This window comes from Myripristis murdjan, chromosome 6 (genome assembly GCF_902150065.1).
Source record: "Myripristis murdjan chromosome 6, fMyrMur1.1, whole genome shotgun sequence".
Classification (NCBI taxonomy): domain Eukaryota; kingdom Metazoa; phylum Chordata; class Actinopteri; order Holocentriformes; family Holocentridae; genus Myripristis; species Myripristis murdjan.
Window position 1 is genome coordinate 24,695,363 of NC_043985.1, and position 19,141 is coordinate 24,714,503.

The following is a 19,141-nucleotide window of genomic DNA, read 5'->3' on the forward strand; positions in this document are numbered from 1 at the left end:
TAATTCCCAGAATTAGAATCCCATCTATGTTTTATAGACACGTGGAAAAAAAATTTCAAAGGAATAGCACACAGTCTCTGCATATTATGGTTGATAAAAAGATTAGTTTTTTTTTTTTTTTTTTTTTTCTCAGTGCCTTTTATTGAATACAATGCAAGTGTTTATCTGATCACAAAAGCTACCTACTCAAGATTTTCTTCTTAACACACTGTGTAAGTGATTTACACTCACTGCCTACCAGATTACAGCCTAAGCACCCAAATGCTGATAGGCCACTGAGGAGTGAAGAAAAGAACAGAGCAGAGGAGGAAGGTTCTTTTTGTCTGTCTAACACTAAAATCTTTCACTCTGTTTTCCTGTTCATATTGGCTGAGTTGACTAATATATCATATTGTTGCCCAACAGTAACCTGCAAAACAGATTGCTGATTATTACGCTACTGATGAGAATTTTGTAGATGAAAACTGTGAAATATAGATATCAACACTGGAAAATATTAAAAAAGAAAAAGTGCTAATCTTTATGCTAAGTAATGCTATGACAGCGACTAAGTTCATATACTCCAACAACCAGATAGCGATATGGCCGTTTACTCAAACGAATCACACAGAGATGTGCAATACATCACCACCAAAAGTTTTGCCTAAATCTTGGAAGTTATGGAATTACTGTGGTGAAACTGGCTAAACTGTCATTTTATGTAAATATTACAAATTTAGAGGAGAAAAAAATACAAGAAATATGATTGGGGAACTTGAGCTATAATTTGTTAAAAAAAAAAAAAAAATGGGCTGTGATACTGCGTAACAGCTCATCTGTATGTATGGAAGTGCAATAATTACCAGTGGAATGTGACAGCAATAAGAATCACTTTGCATCTGCATTACAACGTGTTTGTGCAGAGCAGCCTGGAGATAAACCAGAGTAGCTGTATTCAAGGTAACGGCATGTTGGAGTAAAACAGGATAAAAGGCAGGGTAATGATTTCACAATGTAAAGAGAATACAGAGGATGCATATTTCTACTGCGTGGAAGTGTGTGTGTGTGTGTGTTTGAAGGAGGGGGGCTGGTGGGTAAACGGTTCTCAATGAAAACAAGCACAGAGGAACTGAAATTACCATAAAGCAACAAATTGCAGCAATTATTCATTTCATTTGTAGTGGCTGTGAATTTGATTGATGTCATACCTAAGCCCTGTCTTTTTCTGTTTCCATAGCAACAGACAGCTGCTAGTTCACAGACAAACGTGGCTGACAGCACTCTCGTGTGTCAGGTATGGTGACGAGGCATTTCTAATATCATTTCCTGAAATCTCCTGTATCTCCTCCATCCACCACTCTGAAGTTACCGTGCCATGCACACTTTGAAACGCTCAGCTTTGCAGGTTCGGTGGTATTGATCAAAGTCGCCGACCAAACAAAAACACACTGAATGTGACAGAGAATTTTTTTTCATGCCATACCAAGAGCCCTGAGCAGGAACTGACTGCTTTGAATGCAGGACGAGCCTGCATCTTCGCATTATTGTGCCAGTCATCTGGTTCCGACTTCTCAAAAGATTTAGTTTGAATGACATATTTGTTATATAGTCTGGTATCACTTGCAGCTAGCCTATAAATAAGACATTAAAAAGACACATAGCCTGCAAAGTTCATTCTTGGTTCCCTTATTTACGACTCAGTAGACTTAATATTTGATCAAAATAAACAATCCTTGAATGTAACAAAGATTTAATATTACTATTATGTTCTTTTTGTTTTATGTGCTTGTTTCCATTATGTAAAAAGTATAAATTAAAAGAGCAATGGATGCATATGCCATTGTTTTTGTTTTTCTGCGTACTTTGTTTGACCATGACAAGGGCAGACTGTTTGTGCCAGCTTTGGTGCTGGAAACAGAGGAGATAAAGGTGGAGGATGCAGCCAGCTGCGTTAAGCACCACAAATGCCCGCCTCTTCTTTATTATGATTAATCAGCTCACAAAAATTTGATCCTCACCATGAACAGTGTCATGAAAAGTTAAAGGCAACTTCCACTTGTTTGAAAAACGGCATGGTCAGTTTAAAAAGCGTGCAATAGTTGAACGTATCGTATCATGGATGAACAGAGCTCACAGCGATTGCCCGCAGGCATTTTCATTAATTCACTTTCTGCGTGTCAACTTTGTGTGGGAGATAAAAGGAAATAACAGCATCAATCTCTATCTCCACAATAGTTGTGCTCTTTGCGTGTTGCAATACTTCGTCAAACAAACATTTTATCTCCCTGGCTCCTTTGACGCTTTCTCTATTTATGAAGGAGGCTGTTGCTGGATGGCTTACTTGTGAGTCAACGTTCCACTATCTGCTACAGACAGCATTGTGGTCACCAGAGCATGATAAGGACGGTGTATCATGACTGCAGGGCATCACACTTGCTATTCAAGTGCAGGCCACTTCTACACAGAGACAGAGCAATTGGCCTACCCCTCTGTCAGAGAATGACCCCAGAGCGACACATTTTCCTGATAAATGAGGCGAAGTAATTCCAGTTGGCCTCTTTGGACAAGAGTGCCTGACCAAAAGCTCATTTAGCACTGCTGGCCTTGAAACACATGCACACACACACACACACACGCACACACACACACACACACACACACACACACACACACACACACACACACACACACACACACACAATGTACATGCACAGTATAGTCACACACCCACACATGCATGCATGAGCCCATATATGAACACACAAACCAAAGCCTGCAGCCAAATGTTCACTAATTTTCACACACACAAATAAAAGTAAAAACAAAAAGTGAAAAAAACAACAACAAAAAAAAAAAAAAAAAAAAAAAGTGAAAACAATGCATGCATCTCTACAGAGTCTTGAGATTTTGGATTAAAATCATTTTGAATCATTCTCCACAAATCATCTTCAGTCTTGCCTGTCTCTATTGTCCCTGAGAAGAAAAATATTTACAGCGATTATGTTGTTGATTGTTTTCACTGGAAAGTGTGTATGCATGCGTTCGCTTGTGTTTTGCGTTTTTTATTGGTTGCAAATTCACAAGCTGCGTATGCGAGTACCCTTTGGTTTGACGCTGAGTAGGGTGATAGCAGTGCTTTGTGGATGATGAGAGGTATTGATAAAGTGATTCTTCACCTTGTGAACTTTTCTGAGAGGCTGTGGGCAGAAAATGGCTGCTACCCACACTTGAGTTCATGGATGTGTAAAGCACTCTATCTCTCTCCTTATTACTCCTGTCACCTCAGTGTCTGGGTCAGGGTTACAATGCATCACTGTGAGCCTGACCTAGCCATGAACAGGCCTTTCTGGGGCTGTGAACTTGGACATCCAGGCAGCATGGTTTCCCTGTGATTGAGTTTGACCTGAGAGTACCGAATGGAGAGCGAGCACACAGATGATACTGCCCACTGGGGGCAATAAGGCCCAGGTGTGGGAAAATGCATTCACAGTGAAATCTTTTAAAAAAAACACAGGATGTGTGATTACTCATTCAGTCTATGGGCGTCAGGTTTTATTATTAGGAACATAATCGCTCAGCAACATGATACAGCATATGCACAATGACTGATGAACAAAATCAATAATTTGTTATTTCATGGTAGGATGTTTGGGAGCTGCTCTGCATCACTGGGATGAGGCACCAGAGCAGCGGAGGAAGTCGTGCAGAACTGCAGCATATTAGAAAGAGCAATTCGTAGATCAAAAGGTGCATTACGCCAACGTTGTTTTGCTCATGAGTCGAAGGGGTAAGCAAGCCTGCAACATATTCATACCATGGAGCACATGGATGAAAATACCTTTAGAAAACACCTTTTTTCCTTTTTTTTTTTTTTTTTTTGCTGCAGCTCAGGGTGCAGCCTCGCTGGCCAGTGAAGTCTCCCAGTAGAGTAGCCTCGCTCCATTGGTGGTGTAACTGCACACTTACTGTACATCAGCATCACAGTTATCGCCGTGTGCTGCTGTTGATCATTCATTTCAAATAAAGCTGGGAGTAAGTGTTGGCATTGTTTGCCAATGCACTGAGCAAAAATATAATAAAATATTTATTATTTACATCTTGACTGTAGTTGTTGTTTTTTTTTTTTTTTTTATCATTTATTAATGAATGCAGTCACTTGTGATGGCCTAAAATGAAATTATTGCAAGACATATTAACTTGATAAATATTGCGGAACAATCAAAGTGAGTCCTGGGAGAAGGGGGTGTGCATTGTGTGCTGGCTTTTGTAGAATTATTTAGTAGGCATAGCCAGTTTATACTGATTTTCTTTGGTTATATGGCAGCAATTAAGAAAAAAAAAATCTTGGCATATTTACACTGTGGAAACTGTGGATACTTTTTTTTACATAATGCAGTTAATTCTGGTCATGAAATTCTTTTTTTAATCAGCTAAGACTTCACTACACAAAGCTTGCACAACCCTGACGAGATAGAAGTGTGTTACTGAAACGTGATGGCGACTTTATGGAGATAAGAAGCGTGCATTCAGCTCCCAGTGGTCTCATATGCTCCTGTTTTCCTTCTCTGTATGTAAGGGGTGATTTTAGATCTACTCACCCTTGATAAGGACACATTTTTTGTAAAATCTGCTTGACTGATGCTTAGGTACACCGGTGTCACTGATTTTAATCTGACAGCCAAAAAAACAAAACAAAAAAAAAAAAACATATCCATTAACATGTTTTTAAAAATGAGTAGTCTACAAAAAATGAGTAGACCAGAGCGAACTGTCTATAAAATAATGGTGCATGAATCTTAGGATGGAAACCATGAGAGCAGGGGGACCTCTGGTGGTTTGAAAACACCATTTTGTGAGTTAGTGTTCATCACATGGGACTGAGGTGGGCCACCAAAGATTTTGCTAGATCTTGGGTGAAAATGACGTCTTGAGTAACAAAGAACTATTTAACAATAAACACAACAAAGCTTAGATCAAAAAGTGGGCAGTTTACATTTGTATGTACTTTGCATCCACAGTATAAGTTACAAAGCTATGAGGCGGCATTTTAAGCATGATAATAATGATGATAATGGTGTGTGTGTGTGTGTGTGTGTGTGCCTAGAAGTGATAGCTAACAAGTACATATTCTGTATTATCTTGTGGATCATCTGCAGTGTTGGCATATAGACCCAGCTCTTTAACAGCTAACTTGAATGTTATCTCAGCTCTTCGGCTCTGCTGTTGCTCAGCTGTTCCTCGATGAACAACACAGTAATCGTAAGCCACTTGGCTTCCCAGTTGATGTGATGTGAATCTTTAGCAACCATAGTTTATAACATGCATGCATGCATATACTGCTGATCAGCAAAATATGGATCTAAATCACCATGCATTGTTGTATTACAGCCATCCATGCAAACAAACAGATGAAAAACGTATACAAGCATATGAAACATACAAAAAAAAAAAAAAAAAAGGACTTTGTCTCATAATAGCATGTCATGAAATTGATTTGCACACCAGAAGAGAATTATGGGATTTGTTTAAAAAAAAAAAGAAAAAAGAAAAAAAAAGCATCTATTATTGGAAGATTAACTCTTCTTGTTTTATTCATTAGATACTGTGCAATAAATATCAGTCTTGATTTGTAGACCATTATTTTCACAACACTGGTAAACACTTGATAAAGTTTGCTCATGCTCAGGCAAGGAGGAGTAAAGTGCCTGCTCTGAATGTTGAGTCTGACTTTGGCTCTAAAACACAATGGTGCAGTTAGGAATGTTTATAGCCACAATTTAAGACCAGAAAAAATAAAATAAAATAAGATAAAATAAAATAAAATAACACATCAACATCCAGCAGGCGCAGCCACTGGGCAAAGTCAGCAGAACCCAAATTGAAAATGACTCACCACATCAATGACATTCACCATGTTGACAAATAGTGAGGTTATACATCAGACTGCATGGTTTAGAAGTAATGTTAGTTAGAGTGATGAGTAATAGCTATGTCAGTGACCATGCGAAAAAGAGAGTAAATAAAATTATGCATTTCGCATCCACAGTAACTTCCTGGCAACACTTGCTGAAAATCAGCTGAATTTCACCATGAAAAGTATCCAAATGGGTCGTTACGTTGACAAAAGAAGCCCGCAAACATAAAGGAGAGGAAAATCAGTCTCATATGAGGCACGGCGAGAAGACAATCAGCTGACATTACAGCAGCACAAGCAGCTTTTTCATTTACCATGCACAGAATGATCTCCACTCATCAAAGTTATTCTTGAAGCATAATCGCAATATTTGAACCCGATATTATTCTGCAGAGCTCTGTGTCTGAATCCTGAGCTAAACAGAAAACAGGCAAATTCCCTTGTTTGCTCAAGACTTGCCAGTCATGCCATATTTTTTTTATGATACTCTTTTATGTAACACTGCCTATAATTTACTTTCATTCAAATAAGCACACTTTTTAACATTTTTCTCAAATTCCACTGAAGCAAATTCAATTGAAATAATACTTGAGAGTATAAAATTGGACAGATTTCCTAATGAGACCGCCAAGAGTCGCAGACTGTTTTCCCTTCAACCACCTGCTGCCTTATTTTCTTTTAATCTTTATTTATCCAGGAAAAGTCGACTTTCTCTTCACATTCATACCCATACGGATATTTTCGCCTGGGAAACCACAGCTTTTGACTGTTAGCCACTGAGCAGCTTCACCAAAGCGGTTGAGGTTTAGGTGCCTTGCTCAAGGGCGACTATGAAGGGAATGGAGAGCACTACTGACTTAATTTTCAACCACATTGTTACTTCCCACAGCAATGGAAAAAAAGAAATATGAAATTAATCAACTCTCTCAGTCCATAATTACTTGCTATTTTGTAATAATCTGTCAGCTTCTTCTGTATTCAAATGATGCCAAGACTAATGCCAAGAACTGTTGAGCTAAGATTTAGAAAACAGAGCGGTCCTCTGAGAGGAGGCACAGAGTGATATTTGTCCTGACTGTAAAGTGAACCCAATTCCATTTAACAACACATAACAAAACATCCAAAAAAACACATCTGGAACATTTCTGTCACCATCTGTTTTTATAAAATCCTCCAACAGAGGAAAAGGCCACATTTTGCAGACAAAAAATATTCCGTATCATTCCCATCAGGAAAGCTCCCGTCCCACTGGGATGGAGGACTGAGGTGAGCAAAGCACAAATCTAGGAGTTTTATAAAATAACAGAAATATCGCATGTAAAAGAAATTTGCAGTGACGGAATTACAATTTATGAGACACCAACACAGGCAAGTGATATCTTTAAGCTAAGTTGAATGCCAGATCAAGCAGTATCAGACATGTCACAGTGCCAACATGAGGCAAACACCCAAACTCTACAGGGGCCAATTCGATGCCCAAATTGCAGACGCATAAAAATCAGCAGCATATAAACATTTTTTTTTTTTTTTTTCCTGGATTATGTTTGTGTCTGACATATGACTTATATGTTTCAAATTAAAATATCTTGTATATCATGTCAGACAGCATTTTAGGCAATTTCATTACCTTTAGCTGCCAAAACTACTTGGTTGATGTTAGGAAAAAGTTAGGGTTTAGGCATAAAAACCGCTTGGTTATTAAAATGTAATGTAATGCAACAAACAAACACCACTGTCACTTCACGCTGGACATATTTTTAGGAGGCAGGGCTTGAAGTGTGCAAGGTACAACTGAGATTTACAGCACAGATGAAATGTCATACATTGCCATACAGTTCAGGCAACATCTTAGGAGTCCAAATATCTACAGAATGTCTAATCTCTGCATTTTGTCAGAACTCAGTACCACACACATGATATTTCAAAATCAGATACAGTGTTTATGCAGATATGGCTATCTATAGTGCATTCTTACAGTGTGTATCAGTGCAACTCTTGCATCACACATACAGAACAGAGACTTGATGCCAAAAGTTTCACTGGTGGTCTGTGAGCTGCAAACATAGCTCCCTACCACGGACAGTGTGATCACTATCATGCAGTTAGATGGGTGCTGAAAGGGAAGCAGGCAAGGCTATGCATCCACTACATGCCTTGTGTGAGCCAGAACTTAGACGATAGTTGTTAAACGGTGCAAAACAAAGAGCCTTCTTGTGGGAGTCGTCATGTGCCATGATGGCTCTGCATGATCATAAAACAGCCATGGAATATGAGGCTATTTTAAAGGATCAGGGGGCACCCTACGGTGCAAACACTGTTCTCTCATAACATCGCCATTTTCCGAAACTATGATGACTTCTAACTGCTTAACAAATTCAAGAGTGGCCTCAGGAACACCAAGATGATGTCAAATGACTCCCATGGCCTCCCTATAGTAACCAGATTTTAAATTAATTGAGGTAGGAAGTGTGAGTCTATATTGACAGGTGTTACTAATTTGTCCATACTCTGAATATTATTTAGCTAATCTGATCAATAAATGTGATTGTTTGTGAAGTGACATAATCATTTGGAAAGTATTCCATTACTTCGTCATCTGTAAAAAGTATTTTTTTTTTTTTCAATGTAAACAGTAACAGTAATACAACACAGTCCATTCAATTATTCACTGACACAGTAATCCCACAGTTCACTGACACGTAGGATTAAAGCGAGGCATCTGGAGGAAACATACATGAATACGGGAGGAACATGCAAACTCCATGTGCAGTTCAATTTTCCAGTTCAGTATATCCATCCTCGAATTCAGCGACTAGCTGTGTTTGATCACTTATTAACTTTTGTGAATTAAATGCAGTCAAAAACCCGTACAAACTGCCAGTCATTTGAGATCTAATTTGACATTTTCTGTAATCCAACACATTTGAGAATTGCATCAACACCACTCTGCAGATATAACAGGAATGAATGCACTGGTTGAAAGATCCAGACACAAATAATGCACTTAATAATAATAATAAGAATTTTAAAAGCCTCTAGGTTCCACACTGAAAAGGTAGATGAGTCACATTCTTGCACTGGTACTCTCAAAACTCATTCAAAAATGACTGGATATTATCTGGTTATACACATAAATTAAATTCTGATGTTCAACTCACGTTATGTCACATGGGTGTGGATTGATCACATGAATTACTAGCATGTATCAGGTGTGGGAATACTCTAGTTCTGCCTGGAAGCACCAGCCCAGTCCTGTATTCCTCCCTTTTCCAGCAAAGAGGAAGAAATGTACACCGGGGAGCATGGTGATCCTGGATCACAGTGTAGCTCCCAGTTCCTTCTTATTCAGTTCTTACCTGCCGAATCATTCCCAGCTCCCGGGGGATCTGGTCATCCTCATGTCCACTTGCTTTCAGCGAAAGGCTTTCCCTGAAAATACAAGAGGTAACGTTACACTTTGAATACTTCAAAATAGAGAATAACTGTGGGACCGGTGGGATGTGACTGTGAATGGTGGTTGCACGGCAACATGGCTGGTGAAGCTTTTGGGCTACAAACCGTTATTGTTTTGGAATGATTATGGTGTATCTACTCACATTACAAAAAAAACCCTCTTTTTTTATGCCCCAAGGAACGAATAACTCTAATTCTGAATTCTCTTTGTAAACTATGTTTCTAAATAATCATTGAGTCATCTTCTCAGATTTTCCTTCAACTACTTCCTCAGCCATTGTTCTCTGCTGACACTGAAGTTTTTGTGCCTTTGAGGAGCCTTTGTCTAACAAGGGGAACTTCAAGTTAAGTCAGAGGAGTTCATTCTCCAGGGACAAGGGACAGTAACTGCTAGAGAGCCTCACAAACAGACACACACACACACACACACACACACACACACACACGCGTGCGCACACATGCATGTGTGCACACAAACAGAAATACACACAGAAAACAGAGGATGGGTCCTGCTGAATAAATTATGGGGAATGAATGCATACAAAAATAAAGCTCTCCATCTCCCCATGTATTAGCACAGTGCAGGAACTGTGAGTGCAAATAAGTGGGTGTTTGATCCTTTGTAACATTATGGCGTGGGCCTATCCTGACCCTGTCCTTTGTCTTAATACCAGGGCTTTACAATCTCATTTACGCAGCACAGCAAAGTCTTTTTTTTTTCTTCCTCCTCATAATACAGTTGTATTATTACCCAGGTGGTCATAAGCTAATCGTCGTAAAACTTTGTGTAAACATACGGCACAAAAAATGCCCCCCCCCCAAAAAAACATTTCAACAAAGCCATTTCATCTCATTCTTTCATCTCATCTCATTTTTCTTAAAACAGCTGAAACAATTGTGAGTGGAGTTACATGATCTTACCTATTCCCAGTGAACGCCGAATATGTGACTTAAATGACTTCCTGCATCTCAAAATATCTATCCATCCTTCACTGCCACATAACCACAGACAGTTACCCTTGGGAAGGCATGATGGAGTGAAATAGTTCTGCTGCTATTTGACTGGACACATGATGATAAGAAAGCAACAAACAACACATTATGTTTATGATGCTGCAGCAGGTTGCACAATGTGGTGCAAAAACAGCAAGCAGTGCAGGACGGATGTGTATTGGAAATGGCATCAAAGACGCTGAAAATGCAGCAGACATGTGAAAGACAACGTGGAGTGTGAAAAGTTGAGGTAGCAGCACAGTTCAGTGCTCCAGGGATGAAACACAGCTGAAAGTGACAAATTATGCTCACAAAGTGGATGACAGCGATGATGGATTTGGGCTTCACCACTGTAATCATTATCATTGTTGTCATTATCAACAACATCAATATCATTACTGCACCAGGTTCATGCACGTCCACGCTCACACACACACACACACACACACACACACACGCACACACAAATGCACACACGCATACAGACACACACACACACACACACACACACACAGTCTCCTCACCTCCACCCACAGGCACTCCCACTCTCCCTCACAAAATAGTTTCCTAACACCTATAAAAGACTTTCTGAGGTCAGTGTCTAAAAAAAAAAACACTGTAAAGTCATAAAACGTCATTCCAGCCTGTAGACACTAGTCTGCTCTGAGAGAAAGTGTGATTATGCTCTTCACAATGTATCAGTAAGTATACATGCCATCCACTGTTATTTAATCGCAGGGTGAGAGGGGACAGCTCACTGTAACAGGACTGAAGTACTGTGGTACACAGCAAAAACTCTGCATGTTAAAAGGATGCTTCACCCACAGTGTATCATTTTTGTATCAAGTACTCCCGGTGTGCTGCCTTCAGTTTCTGTAAGTGGTAAACTTTTACCATTTTACAACTACAAAATGCTATCAAAGGTTCAATTTAATTCAGCTCTCTGGTATCCAGTTGTATGCTCAGTATCTCCCAAACACATTTTCACTCTTGCTGTGTTTCACGGGATGAGCAGCTTGGACGTACACGCTTGTGCAAGCATGCTTCATGACCATTAACACATCATTTTGTCTCACTGAGGGGTAATTTTTTCCTAAAGCAAGTGAAAAAAAAAAATCATCAGGTGGGATTATCTCATCCCAGTGACAGTCTCATATTCAGTACCAAAATATTGTTTTTATTGAAACAAGTGAAGAAATCTAAGTGACCAGAAAACTTACAAGAAAACATGGAGATTTGCTGCAGTGTATTTGTTAGCATACTGCAAAATCCAAGGTTGTTCCAGGGCAGCATCATACACTATCTTGACATTTTCTTTTTGCTCAATTTTTGTCAGCCTAGTTAACTATAACACTGATTTAAAGCTCATTGGGTCTACACAGTACTCGATGAAAGTGTTCATATAATGACACAATAAGACGTGCTGTGCATAATTTATCACATGACAGAATACAGGAAAAAAAGAAAGAAATGTGTGCCCTTTCAAATTTACACCATGAAAAGCAGCTGGGTATATTACTGCCACTGCAAATAGCATTGCTGATACCTAAACATTAACACCTAACATTACCTAACATACCTAACATCAACTATGGCTTACACCTGCATATCACCAGTTCACTGACAAACTCACTGCAGACTGCAAACTTTGCACAAATAAGGCTATGACAGTAATACCAAGGTCGATTTTGAAGATTTCCCAACATCCCCATAATTACTGCAACAGGTTGCCTGTCCTCACTTGTGTCTGAAGACTTAAATGGAACTCTTATGGACAAGTCTAACCCAGTATCTCATTAAGTGTTTATTTTTGTCAGTATGTATCATGGATTGAAAGAGCATAGAGTGTCAGAGTAGCTTTTGCAGGTCAGTTTTGTTGTGACAGCTCTGAGACTGACTGCTTATAATATATGACTTACTGCCATATATACGGTGATATCTGTGTGTGTATGTGTATGCGCGCGCGCGCGCGCGTGTGTGTGTGTGTGTGTGTGTGTGTGTGTGAGAGAGAGAGAGAGAGACACACACACACACACACAAGGTGGAGAAAAAAAGCATGGCAGATGGATGGAATGTGGTTTACATATTTCCAGTGACAAGTGTGGTGGGACTTTATCCATCATACAGGCCGAGTTGCTGTAAATATTTTGACATTATATCAATGATAGCACCTATTGTCTGTTGTGCCTGTGCAAAGTGTGTATAGCTGAGGTGATCACCTAGCATTCATACATGCAGTGCAGACTTGCAGGAATAAAACTGCACTGCTCTGTGAACAATTTTTCACATAACTGAACGCAGAGGAGATTTTACTTTGTTTCAGCCAACTTGCAGGTGGGTTTGGTGCAGGCAGAGTGACCCTTTGATCACCACTATATATTATGCCCAGCACTCATAGATAGTGGGGTAGCACTGTGCTGGATGTATTTATAAATTCATGATTTATGATGTTGTGCCATTTACAGCACAGCATCATAGAAAGAATGGGTTTAAAAATGTGGTTTAAATAATAAACCTAACCCTTAAATTTCAGAATCCAGAGACTGTCTACAACCTCGCACTTGCTTTTTCATAATCACATCATATATTAAACGTGTTTCATGTTCACCTAGTTCCCTTGGATGTCAGGCAATCTATGGCTGTGCCACAGATATTATATGAAAGGCCGAATGTTTGCGCTCGGTCATTTCCTAGTTACACTTGGTCAAATGATTATCTTTCCACTTGCTAACCTTTGAATCAATTTCCTTTCACACCATCTTCAGTATCAGTTTCAATCCAATAAACTTCCTCCAGTGCTTCTGTCTGGTCTCTAGGGACTCCTGCTCATTACACACTTTCCAGTCTCCACGGCAGGGGTGAGTCTGCAGGATACCAAAGATCTACTCAACCATTTTTTCTCTTTATCGCCCCTGAACTCCCAGAGACAAGGTGCTTCTCTCCAAGAGTGGTAGTCCAACAAATCAAGTCTCATGTCAGTGCCTTCTTCGGCCCTTCTGCTGCAGCTCCTCAGCATACTCTGACCCATGGGTCACCCTACATCACCCACTGGAAATGACCAGAAGCGCATGTCAGGCAGAATCAATTGGCTGCACAGCCACTCGTTCAATTAAGATCTTGGGTGGGGGTGGTCAGTGTGGTTTGCAGGGTGGTGAGTGCGGTCAGGAGTGCGGTCTCAAAGGAGCAGTAAGTGCTGAAATCAGCTTGGTTGCGCCTGCCATTTGTCATTATCTAATGGTAAATCCATCTGTGTCTGTTATAGGCTCTTGCCAGGCCAAATCACTGTATGACCTAACCAACAGGCAATAACAAGAAAAGGACGGAGCAAGAGAAACAGACAGACAGACAGGTAGGCAGACAGACAGATAGATACAAATAGATTGATCTGTCTATCTTATCTTAAATAGATGGATGGATGGATGGATGGGAACCCCAATATGGATTTAAATGTAATATTCTAGAGCAACCTAATGCACTCTATGTAGGCCAATACATTTATGCATTCCAACTAATCAATTAAGAACAATCTTACTCTATAATGATAAAAGTCTCTGTTCCATCTGCTTCTGCTGGTAATGACATCGAGATCATATCATGAAGTTTCAAAACATCTGTGAAATCTCAGAGGTTTGCACTGCCATGACGCAAATGCACACAGGAATTCAAAGCCATTTATTTTCTGTTAAACAAGTCTGGGAACATGATGGTGACAAGATAAAATAAATTACGGACTTTAAAGTAGGCATTAAGATGGAATACAATTATGTGGAACAAAGAATGCAATTTTGTAATTTTCTCAATTACATGATCTGTGACTTAATTAAATTTAAATGCTGCTAAATCTGAACTTGAAAATGATTTTAATTAATACACGTCTTAGCTATGTACATCATTTGTCAGAAGACAATATGAGGGCTTACAGGCTTTTCTGGCATATTTTGCTTGTTTATCTCTTTTTGTGTGTGCACGTGTGTGTGTGAGTGTGCGTGTTTTTATGTGCATGCAGACATGCATGTGTCTGCATAATGAATTTACCATCAAAGTATAATCACTACCACTGACAACCAGACATCCTTGTAACACTGACAAATATGCTGCCATAATGTTTCACATAGCCAAAGTGATTCACAAGGAGTGGACATTGTTGCCAGATATTCTTTTCAGTAATTGGCAAAGTGGTGCAAGAGGAAGTCTGTTTATTCTAATAGGATGCCCGCATGTAGTTCTTTTCAAAATGACACAAAACATAGCTGTCTACAAGTCCAGTGGAATTAGAATGACTGTTGGGCCGAAGGATAACAGCGAAAATGACACAATACAAACTGGAGCATGTACGGTACTGCTGTACCAAACGTATTATCCCTGCCATACAATTACTGTCAACACATGCCAGTGTTTTTCTATGAAGAACTGCTTTTACAGTTTGCGGTTAGTACCACAATTTAAAGCTCCGCTGCACCAAAGGGATACCACAGAAAACCTCTTTGCAGACTGGAATTAGTGCAATCAGGGGAGATACAGAATTAATATGTCTGATTAAGTGCCTGACTGAATTAGCATTTGGAGTCCAAAGAGATTTCAAGCAGGAGAAGGGGGGAGGAGGAGATATATAGAGAGAGGGGCTGACAGGCAGAGAGGGATGCAGAGATGATACAGTACGTATTGGAGAAAAAGAGGGAGAAAAGGTAGAATGATATAAAGTATTTCACAGTGAATAGAACATTTTCTTGGTTTTACTCAGGCCTGTCTTTTCCCTTTGATTAATTATTTTTTTGACAAGGAAATGTTCCCTCTACTCATCTGACTGTGAAATGAATTCTTATTCACCATCCTGCCTTAAGTTTCTACTAGTATACACACCAGCTGTCAATTTTTCATGACAGGAGAGGTAATTGGTTTGGCCCCATCAAAAATTGCAGATTCTTAGAGGATATTATGATCTGTTTTCGTGAGGACCCCGTCATTAAAGATGAGAGAACCACATGAAGGTGCTTAGCCAGGGAAGAAGACATGAAGGGTGACAGAGAGAGACAGACAGATATTCAGAGGGAGGTAAAAAGGGACACAATACCGAAACTCAAAAGGCAGAGGGAAAAGTCAGGCAAAAAGTAGTTTGAGGAGAAGCAGAGAAGATGAAAGCCATAGGCTGTGCTGCGTGGTTAGCCCCAGAGAGAGAGGAGTAAATTACCAATATGAAATCTCTCCCTCAAAAAGTCTGAGTCTTATATGAAAGCCTCAGAAGCAAACTGTGAGGATGGCATGGTACTGTAGGGTGATGCAGGAGGCACATCTGAACACACACGAAGCATACAGCCATATGGAATGCGCAATGCAAATCAATAACAAAGCTAACTTCTTCTGCACCTCCTTAAGCTAGGTGCATGCTGTGTGTGACTAAAATTGACTCTCCTACCAATTCTTACTCTTGGCAATATTAAATGTTTGCAGTTCAAGATGAGAGAGCAATAGCAGAGATGGTCACTCTTAAAGGAGTGAATGAGACGGAGCGAGGGGCGAGGAAAGGGAAAAGAATAAAAGGTAATTGGAAAGGGGTGAGGGAGGTTGAGGGATGGAAACGGAGCGGGGAGAAATGGAGAATACAAATGAAGAAGAAAAAGGAAAACTGTGCGAATGAAAACATGGGAAATATTTGAGAGAGTGAGCTGAGTGAGCAAAGCAGGTGAGAGTCATGTGGAGGGCAAAAAGCACAGGGATGAACTGAGTTGAGTTATTGTTTGTTATTTAATTTGCCTCTTGTGTGGGGCGTCATGGTGAGTCATGGGGTGTGTCTGTCACTGGAACTCCACGAAGAGATCACAGCAGTGGCTTAAATGGATAACAGGGTGCGATGATCCAGTCTGGAGGCAAACCGACAAAGGAACCAGACAGATGTTCTCTAATTTCTCCCCTCTCTCTCCTCCTCAGATGTTCTCCTTTTGCATGTTCTTCCAGGAAAGCGGACGAGCGGCGGTTCCATTTGATACAGGGGTTGACCACTTGGCATGGTCACATTAAGCTGTTTTATGATAAAATGGCTTTATCTAACTATGCTGTAAAACCAACACTGAAAATCTGGATCATTAAGAGTTTGGACAGTAATAGTGTGCAGACTAAACTGCGTAAAATATTTAACAGTTTGTTGTGTCAGCACAAACATTCTGTCACTTCAGTCCGGTTTCATTTTGGGCGTGTATGTGCGTTGTAATTTTAAAGCTGTGAGCATAGCTGCCATGTTCTTCTTCTTCTTCTTCTTCTTATTTTTTTTTTCCAATAAAGGCCATGTTTTTATTTTAATGAAACTAAGCACTGTTTTCTCAGCCAGTATGTGGGACAGTATCTCAACTGGAGTGGCACCTCGCAGCGCACGCATGTTTATTTCAACATACTGATGAAACTCGTCCACTGCGCCTTTGAAAATGCACATGGACATTTTTACCGCAATGTGCAAAAGCAGACAAAAGACTTGTTGTAAAGCTGCAGCTATAGAGCATGCAGGAGAGGGATCACACAGGAGTATAGCCATCCCCTGTTGGGCTCCATGCTAGGAATCTTAAGCGGATTTGTGATATCAGCACTAAGTAGAGTGTTCATTACAGGTGTCGAGGAGTTGAAGTTGATGGTAGAGTTAAGAAAGGAAATGCTGACATGATACTGGAGGCACGGAGTAATAATGCCACAAGTATGAAGGCCAGGTTATAATGTTGAACACTGTAATGCTAAACACAGAAAGTGAATCATAAAAAGCGTAAAGAGAGGGGTGTGTGTGTGTGTGTGTGTGTGTGTGTGTGTGTGCATGTATTGGGGGGGGGGGGGAATCTGTACATATGTGTATGAATGAGTGCACATTCTCTAGGAACCAAGAAATGCAATCCTCAGGATGTCATGTTTTTCCACTCAACAGGGCCATTTGCTTACCAAATAACATAGACATGAAGATCTGTACATATGTGTATGAATGAGTGCACATTCTCTAGGAACCAAGAAATGCAATCCTCAGGATGTCATGTTTTTCCACTCAACAGGGCCATTTGCTTACCAAATAACATAGACATGAAGATAAGGAATTTAAGCAGCGTCACAGAAAAGAAGTTTGCTGTTTACACAGGTCGTAATGTGGACATGTGAATGATAACGATCTTGGTATGCTTTTTATCAACAGCAATAGTGAAATGTCCCATTAGCATGAGGAAATTTAGAATTGATAATGCAGAATTAAATGTTTTTAGCTAGATACACTGGTTAGAAATGGGTAAAAAATAGACTGAGATAGGCAAGCAGAAGCATCAGAGACATTTTCCTCTGCTCAGCTTTTGCATGAAAGACCTGGGAGAAGCATCAGATAGCAGAGAGAACACGTCATGCACCATCGGCCATGAGTCTCTCTCCTGAGTAGGCCATCAGCCTTCCGGTGCTATCCAGAACTATCTTGCGCCAGACTAGCCTTTAGCCTCAGTGCCTGGCAGCACCAGCTGCTATGCTTTGCCAGTCGTGCCTGCACAGAGAGCAAATGCTCCATTGCAAAAGAGATAAGTAAATGTTACTTATGCCACATACAAAAGCACTATTGTACCTTTACCAAGGCTGATAACATGAGGAAGACAGTACCCAGAGGGCAGGAGCAGAACAATGCATTTAATACTTGAGTGTGTGAGGCTTTTAGAAACTGCATGGGCTGAAGTTGGCAGAGATAAAGAGAAGTTGGACAAAAGGGCGATGGAGAAGTAATATATGTGCCTGAATCTTGGTCACTGTGAACAGTGGAAAGACATGAGGTTAGTTTTGGGCCTATTTGCAGAAATACATAAATGCCTGCGAGAACATTTAAAAGCATGAATAATGGATTTTTTAAAATTTCTCTTATTTATTTATTTTATTTATTTATTTATTTATTTTTTACCAAAATACATTTTTACAAAATGCAATGGCAGGGTGACAAGTATAGCAGACTTGAATAGCAGCAATACACACATTAATATATGAGCTAATTGCATTCTACTCATTTGATGTCGTGTCTGCATCTCTGTGATATACATGAAGAAAGGAAGAATGTGTCTTTCTGTGTGCGTATGTATGTGTAAGTGAGTGGGTGTGCGCACATACGCATTTGCACTCGTATGTTTGTGTGTATACAGTTCATGTGTGTACAGTACAGGCAAAATGTTCTTCCAACTTTTAATTATAATTACATGGAACATGATTAACATACTGATGCAAACAAAAGCATCTGCTGGTAAAACCACATGTGGACAGAGTGTGCATGTGAGAAAATGTGTAAAAAGATTACATTAAAGAGGCAGAGACAGAGCGATAACTACATGGAAAGTGAATACTGCTCTTGGGAAAGCTCTCTCTCTCTCTCTCTCTCTCTCTCTCTCTCAGAGGAGAGAAAGGCCGTCTGAAGAGGTTATTTATTTTTCATCTGCAGATGGAAACTGAAGAGCAGTGGGGAGAGCCCCAGTGGAATTACTGACTGGAGATGTACCCTCCTGGGGCCACTGTCTCTCTCTTTTCTCCCTCTTTCTCCCACTCCCGCTCACTTTCCATCTCCCACCTTTCTGATCTTCACCACAGAGCTGCCACTGTCTCTCCGGGAGAAGGGAGCAGAAGAGAAGAAAAAGATGAGCTGCTCCTCCTCGATGCCATCTTTGCCTGCCTCACAGTCAGACTCTATTCATCCCACACAACCGTGGTCTGCAGAGCTCTGCTTGGCTCTGCTCAGCTGCAACTGCACCGAGCTGCGGTGAGCCGAGTTGCTCTGCTGGCTCCTCCCATGCTTGTGTGTTTCTACGTGGGAAGCATGGT

General features: G+C 40.2%; 1 protein-coding gene across 1 annotated transcript in view; it reads right to left on the reverse strand.

Annotated features, from left to right (window-relative positions):
- The window catches only part of lrrc4ca (leucine rich repeat containing 4C, genome duplicate a), a 56,387-nt gene that overhangs the window by 14,723 nt on the left and 22,523 nt on the right, over window positions 1-19,141 (reverse strand). The window contains exon 2 of the mRNA XM_030052715.1: window positions 9,250-9,322. The gene's annotated coding sequence lies outside the window, so the exon portion shown is untranslated. The remainder of the gene's footprint in view (window positions 1-9,249; window positions 9,323-19,141) is intronic.